The sequence below is a fragment of the Lepidochelys olivacea genome, assembly GCF_965140295.1.
Source record: "Lepidochelys olivacea isolate rLepOli2 genome assembly, chromosome: 11".
Lineage (NCBI taxonomy): Eukaryota > Metazoa > Chordata > Testudines > Cheloniidae > Lepidochelys > Lepidochelys olivacea.
Window position 1 is genome coordinate 76,579,105 of NC_140421.1, and position 7,883 is coordinate 76,586,987.

General features: G+C 47.1%; 1 long non-coding RNA gene across 1 annotated transcript; it reads right to left on the reverse strand.

Moving 5' to 3' along the window:
* Positions 1–1,568: 1,568 nt before the first annotated feature.
* Positions 1,569–7,523, reverse strand: LOC311528565. Its single transcript, XR_014713637.1, has 3 exons — positions 7,381–7,523; positions 4,712–4,742; positions 1,569–3,600 (listed from the first exon to the last, which is right to left on the reverse strand). It is a non-coding gene; the product is annotated as an uncharacterized lncRNA (long non-coding RNA).
* Between the last annotated feature and the right edge of the window lie 360 nt (positions 7,524–7,883).

Consider the following 7,883-nt stretch of genomic DNA (forward strand, 5'->3'; position numbering starts at 1 on the left):
AGGGATGATAAACAATTTATTTCTGAATACTCCCTTGAGCCTGATCATGCAGTCCTTTTGGGAGAGGGATGTAGAGATCCAGCTTTATAAACCAGACTTCTCTGTCTTTTATTCCTGTAACACTAGAAATAATTTTGTTTTTTTAAACAGGAGAATAAACCATCCCTCATTCAGACTGGTCCAGAAGCAACCCTGCAGACCCACCTCCTTGTATTTGAGGCCGAGAAATCCAGAAAAGAAAACCGTGTTTTGTGTTTAGAAATGAGAAAGGAACTCTTTCCGAAGCCTACATACAAATGAACTTTTAAATTTGAGGAGACAGAATAAAAACTGGTCCCAGTTACCAGGGAAATCATGTCTTGTTTATACTAATCTGGAATATATATGGGGATGGGCATTACATAAAATCAAATTTTGCATACTACAAATCTGTAAAATGCAAAAGGTGTCTTTAATAGAATTTTCTATATTGTTTCATTAATTTTTTTAGATAAAGAAAAAATATTAAAAATCATCAGTATTTTTTTCTGTCTTGGTTTCCTTAAAGGACACGAAGCTTATTCTTACAGCAGCGCTTCACTTAACCCGTAAGTACACTCTGACCTGAGCAACCAGCAGTTAGGAGGTACAATGGCAAAGGTTTTGACAGCATGGAAGTGAGTTTAACTCAGCATTTCTCGCATGCGGCCACCAGGGGCTTTTTGTGCAGGCCTAACAGCCTCCTGGGCAGTGGTGGAGAGGCCAAAGCATCAGCCTCTCCCCTTCCCTCCCTGGTGCTCCTGCATGAGCCACCATGCACCGCCTCTGGAGACAGGTGGGGCACAATGCTGCAGGAGCCAGGTGAGTTCTTGACTCACCTGTGGGGTGGGCAGGGCACGTTGGGGCTTGGGCTTCAGCCCTGGGTGAGAACCTGGCCGCAGGGCTTCAGCTGCACGGCTCGAGCCCCGGGCTCTGACCCAGGCTCCGGCCACGTGACCTTGGCCCTGAGCGCTAACCCCTGGCTGTGCAGCAGCAAGTGCTGGCTCCGGGCTCTGGCACCGACCCCCCAGCCCTCACCCCGCTCCCTAACCCCAGCCCCAGCCCCGGGGTGGTGGGTGTTAATCCACACCTCCAGCTGCTCAGCAGCAGCCGCCACCAACCCTGGGCTCCAGCCGCTCGCTCTGGACCCTGGGGGTGCTGCCTCCCAGCTCCAGCCATATGGCAGCAGGGCTCACCGTTCTCCCCGACGCCTCCCCAAACCCCCATTTATCGCCCCCAGCCCCCACTGCCTTCCCTGGTTCCACCTCTATCCCCTCCATTGCCCCAGACCCCTGCTGCCTCCCTCTCCAAACCTGGGGCTCGCTGAGAAAAGCGAAACAAAGAAACATGCAAGGATCACTTTTCACAGCACACTGACTAGCTACCTGGGAGCCTGTGAAAAGTGATACTTGTATGTTTGTTAATATCACTTTTCACAAACTCCCAGCTAGCTACTGAGTGTGCTGCGAAAAGCAATATTCAACATACAAATATAATTTTTCATATTATTTGTGAGTCTGAAAAAACCCTACATCAATAAATTACAAGGATTTGGACACGTGTCTGTGCATATTTATTTGTTTTTCCTACAGTTACGTATTTTAGGGAAAAGTGTCAGTGCGGCCACCAGGAAGAATTGGTGGGTCACAGTCCGAGGCCACCAAAAAATGTGATCGGAGAACCCCTGGTTTAAATGTACTAATAGGCAAAATCCAAACCAGCCATGTCTGCCTGAACCTTTTCAGGCAGGACTTCAGGTATCACCCAAAAGATCTTATTTTTCTTTGGTTCCATGTATACATTTGCTCAGATTTTACTTCTCCATTAAAAATGTAACCAATTCCCAGCTGCCTGGCAAGTGAGAGCTGGCTGAGTTTCCATGGTTCTCCCCGCACCCTTATGGGTGTGCTGCCAAGGGAGCAACACACAGGCCGGCAATGAATCTCAAGTACCTCTAACTTGCCTAGCTCTTCTCAGCCATTTCTCTTGCTGTGAGCTGCCCTCCTTTTGAGCCCCACCAACTTCCTCACATGCAGGAACAGCAGCAGATTGCCATCTTGGAGCAACAGCTGAGGAAGGCGTCTTTTCTGTCAGCACTAGAGTGGTCTATTGTATTGTGCTCTTCTTAAATAAGCAGGATACTGTGATCGTCCAGTGAGCATGTCTCAGCTTTGTTACGTCGAGTGCTTTAAAAGGGGTGATGCGCTGCACTGTGTGGGCTGAGAAAGATCTCATGTGCTCCCCATCATCAATTCTGAGATTTGCACTGATTGGCATTAAGGCTTTTGGGGTGATGGTTCTATGACTCAAACTCAGTGGCTTTGTTTGGTCTACCAGAGTCTGAGGTTGGTGATCTTCGGGGATGGTACAAGTCTTACCTAAGACATTTAAGCGAGTTAGAATGTGGATGGAAGACGATAGAATGAATGATGTGCGAGTTCCTCCCAGTAACAGGGATAGCCGTCTGCCTCTGAACATAGCTCAATTCTTATTGTGCTTAACACGCTGGAATATGAATGGCTGCTATGGGTGGCTGATCATCTATGAACATCATGTAGTAATTCCTGGTTTTTTAAATTATTGTTTTAGCTGGACGCATGTATAATGTTTGATCAAATACTGTTCAGGGAGAAAGGTATAAAACCATCCAAGTATTTGCTATGTGTGGAGTGGTCATGTTCTGTGGGATACCTTCTGGAAGAACAGTAGTGTGGTTAAGTAATTCGTGTCACATTCTGTGCTGCACTCCTGCACCGAAAAAAGGATTTTCTGCTGCTTACACTATTTGCAGCTTCACTGGGTGAAAATAAAGAAGCAACAGTGGCCAAAATCGGTTAGTCTCTAAGGTGCCACAAGTCCTCCTTTTCTTCCTCCTCTAACAAAAATCTTGAAATAGTTCACTGTAAAATTAAAAACCAACTGTGGCTTGTCTTAAGTAATGATAAGGTGACGTTTAGAAGGAAGCCTCCAGGTGCATCCTCACCTGTTCGTTGATCCAGCACAACTTCCTACACATTAGACTCTTACGACAGTCAGTAACACTCTCTCTACCTCCACAATAGAGCTATTTAGAAAACGGGAGTTTGTATTCAGTTTGTATGAATGCTGTAATCTGGAAGGCCCAGATCCACAAAGGTATTTTCGTTCTTGACTTCCATTGGATTTCAGTGGAATTTAGGAGCCTAAATTTTACCTTGGTGGATCTGGGCCTAAGTAATTGCAGTTTGACAAACATGAAAGATTAATAATTTGTGAAAAATAAGAAGTAATTAACAAATGAGGACAATCAGAATCCTTGTCTGAGGACTCCTAAAGCTTCAAAATACTTTAATGTTCTTATGAAATAATTCACATCCACTATCATTTCTTTGCCTGTAGTAAATATATTGTCCTTTTTAGTTGGCACACTCTTCTGATCGTTGTCTGTACAGTAATCTTTTGAGTAATTCAGTTCAGTTAGATGTTATCAGTCACCTGGAGTTTCTTCCTCAGAAGCTGTTATGGCTTTCAAGGCTCTTCTCTTCCTTAATCTTTCTGCATTTGTGATTGTCATAGGATGCAATGGGAAAAATCCAGAAAGACCTGAAAGGAAGATTATTGATATTTATAGCTGGAGTTGCAATATGACTGTTCTAGACGCACAGATTCAAAGGCTAGAAGGGAGCGCTGTGATTATCTCGTCTGACTTCCTATATAACACGTTATAGAACTTCCCCAAAATAATTCTTAGCATATATATTTCAGAAAAACATCCAATCTCAAGTTAAATTGTCAGTGATGGAGAATTCACGACAACCCTGGGTCAACTGTTTCAATAGTTAATGAGACTTTTAAGAAGTGAGAGTAATTGTCTGTCTCACTAACCCTCTAGTGGCTTGAAGTGCCTTTTACTGCTGTCTTGGCCAGCTCAGCCTCTCCATAAATGAGACCCGTTCCCATTTCCTCAAAAAGAACAGGAGTACTTGTGACACCTTAGAGACTAACAAATTATAGCTCATCTTAATTAGCCTCTTACAGTTTGTATGGCAACTCCCACCTTTTCATGATTCTCTGTATGTGTAGATAGATCTTCTTACTATATGTTCCATTCTATTCATCTGATGAAGTGAGCTGTAGCCCATGAAAGCTTATGCTTAATTGAATTTGTTAGTCTCTAAGGTGCCGCAAGTCCTCCCGTTCTTTTTCCGGATACAGACTAACAAGGCTGCTACTCTGAAACATCCCATTTCCTGTGGCCAAAAGAAGGGTGATTGCATATATACATATTCTCAAGGATTCATGCAAAGAAATGAAGAAAGAGTCTTTGGTACTCCAAGTATGCAGAGGATCACCAAGGAAAACCTATTGTCTTTTAAGAGAAATAAGCAAATAGCTGAGATTGGAAAACACACTGAGTTACCTAGAAGTTTTTCAACCGGTTTTGTGACATGTGCTCAAGAAAACTGCTGTAACCTGCCCTTACGCAGCAACAATAGATTATTCTTCATGATGGAATCGAAGTCTGTACCTTGCCAGGAGATTGAGGTCTTACAGCAATTTATTTACAATAAAGATGACAGATTTGCTCTACCAACCCTTAAGAGAGCTGCACATTCTCCACTAAATGTGATTGATTTAGAGGGATGCAGAAACTGGGGTCTGTCAGTACAACATGGTGTGCACGCAACCCTTAACAAGCCCTGTCTGCACTTACCAAGGTGCACCATGATGACCCTTGAAATCACCTGAAAGAGGAAAAAGACCATGAAGGAATCCCCGCCACTCCCAAACACAGAACAAGGGGCTAGCCCACTGCAGCTGTGCCGCTGTAAGTGCTATAGGGTAGACATAGCCTGAGTTGACAGAGACGAGAACCTGAAAGTTATACACCGGACCCTCGCTAGAACACGCGTCTATAGAACACAAATTCTGATAGAACGTGGTTGCGGATCCCAAATTTAGTAACCGTCATTAACTTTCATTGTAACGTGGTCCCCACTGTAACGCAGTACCCGCTAGAATGGGGGATTTGGCATGGATCCCAAATCCCACATTCTAGTGAGGGTCCAGTGTAGTTTGAAAATCCTGAGGGAAACATGGGAGTTTAGTTGCAAGCCCTGCCCTGGCGCCTGTAGACTCTGTCTCTCATGACCCATGTGCCATGGCGATCCTGGGAATGGAAGTTTCAAAGCACCTGCCCCCACTCCCACTTTTATGCTTTGGGGTTTAGGTAACTTTCAACCTCTTAGGAGCACAGGCAAAATGAAAAGATTTTTTTTCCCCCCTGGTAGCCCTGCTAGGCATCAGCCTCACTGCCACACCCTGCCTGCTTTTCTGTTTCAATAGCTTTGTTGCTAGGGCAATGCCAAGAAGTGCCACATGAGTACATAAAATCACTTGTCATTTTAAGGTAAGAATTAGTTTCCCCATTATATTGGTGTTCTGAGGATTTGGTATTATTTTATATATGTACGTTAAGGCTGTCAATCACAGTTCTCTCACACGATTAACTCAAAAAAATCAATCACGATTAATCACGCTTATAACAATAGAATACCAGTTGCAATTTATTATATATTTTTTGATCCATTTTCAATACTGATTTCAATTACAACACAGAACACAAAGTGCAGAGTGCTCACTTTATATTATTATTTTTTTATTACAAATATATGCTCTGTAAAAATGATAAAACCAAAAAAATAGTATTTTTCAATTCACCTCATACAAGTACTGAAGTGCAAACTCTTTATTGTGAAAGTGTAACAAATGCAGTTGGGTTTTTTCTGATTGCATCACTGCACTCAAAAACAAAACAGTTTAAAACTTTAGCGCCTACAAGTCCACTCAGTCCTACTTCTTATTCTGCCAATCGCTAAGACAAAAGTTTGTTTACAACTGACAGGAGATACTGTTGCCTGCTTCTTATTTACAATGTCACCTGAAAGTGAGAACAGGCGTTCCCATGGCACTTTTGTAGCCGGCGTTGCAAGATATGCCAGATATGCTAAACATTCGTATGCCCCTTCATGCTTCGGCCACCATTCCAGAGGACATATTTCCATGCTGATGATGCTCGTTAAAAAAATAAGACATCAATTAAATTTGTGACTGTACTCCTTGGGGGGAGAATTGTAGGTCTCCTGCTCTATTTTACCTGCATTCTGCATATGTTTCATGTTACTGCAGTCTTGGAAGATGACCCAGCACATATTCGTTTTAAGAACACTTTCACAGCAGATTTGACAAAACGCAAAGAAGGTACCAATGTGAGATTTCTAAAAACAGCAAAGCGCTGGGCCCAAGGTTTAAGAATCTTTACAATTTTTTTGTTTTTTTACAGAGCAAATATTTGTAATCAAAAATAAATATAAATTGAGGACTGTACACTTCGTATTGTGTTGTAATTAAAATTAATATATTTGAAAATGTAAGCATGCCAAATATTTAAAGTAAATGGTATTCTATTGTTGTACAACCGCACAGTTAATCGTGATTTTTTTTAATCGCTTGACAGCCCCAATATATGTGTGTGTGTGTGTGTCTATAAGTACACACACTATGAAAATTACTTGATTGGGTTGCAGTAATTGTTATTCTTGGATATTAACTAGTTCAGGGACTCCTCAAATCTTGCTGCTAATTGCCCGTGGTTTAAGAAATAGCCGAGAACTCCCGGTTCACAGGACCTGTGTGCGGGTCTCTGTGTGTGTGGGGGGGGGTCTCTGTCTCTCTGTGTGTGTGGGGGTGTCTCTGTCTCTGGGTCTCTGTGTGTGTGGGGGTCTCTGTGTCTCTGTGTGTGTGGGGGTCTGTGTGGGGAGGTCTCTGTCTCAGGGTCTCTGTGTGGGGGGGGGTCTCTGGGTCTGTGTGTCGGGGGTGTGGGGGGGGGTCTCTGTCTCAGGGTCTCTGTGTGTGGGGCGGTCTCGGTCTCTGTGTGTCGGGGGTGTGGGGGGGTGTCTCTGTCTCAGGGTCTCTGTGTGTGGGGGGGTCTCTGGGTCTGTGTGGCGGGGTGTGGGGGGGTGTCTGTCTCTGGGTCTCTGTGTGTGTGGGGGTCTCTGGGTCTGTGGGGGGTGTGTGTGTGGGGGTCTGTGTGGGGGATGTGTGTGGGGGGGGTCTCAGTCTCTGTGTGTCGGGGTGTGGGGGGGTCTCTCTGTGGGTCTCTGGGTGTGGGGGGGGGTCGGGAATTCAAAGCCGCTGGTTTTATGCTGCGGCCCCCCCGTGGCTGGCCCCGCTCCCGCCGCCGGATCAGGGCGGCCTCGACCCCGGCCCCCTCTCGCGGCCGGCGCGCGGCTACGTGGCGGAGGGGCGGCGCTGCCAGGCCCGGCCGGGCTCCTCCCCCCGCTCCCGCGCACGCCGGCTGAACCCCCCGGATCCGGGCCTCACGGGCCGCCGTAGCGCAGCAGCGGGTCGAGTCCCGCCGGCGCTGTCGGGACCGAGCCGTAGCGCGCCTGCGCCGTGCGCGCCCGCGTCTCGCGGCCGCTTTTCCCATCGGCCCCCGCAGGAACACGCTGTTTGGGGACTACTCCCGTCAGCCACCGCGCGGCCCCGGACACGCTGGGAGACGCAGCGTGCACACGTACGTCACCCCGCAGGCTCCGCTCCCGCCCCGTCGCTGTCGCGCCGAGATGATGTCACAGCGCGCGACGCTCCCCCCACCTTCGGAACGGGCCGCGCGGCCGCGGCGGGGTGGCGAAGCCGGGCCCCGCGGGTGACCCTCCATTTCCCATCAGGCATCGCGGCGCGCACGCCGTTGCCGCGGCCCGACCCGGCCGTCCCGCTCTCCGGGCGAGGCCCGCTCGGTGCTGGGCTCCCGGGGCGGCCGCTGGGGGGCGGGGAGCCCGTTCCTTCCTCTTCCGGCCCCGACGCCTCGGCCGAGGCACCGTCAA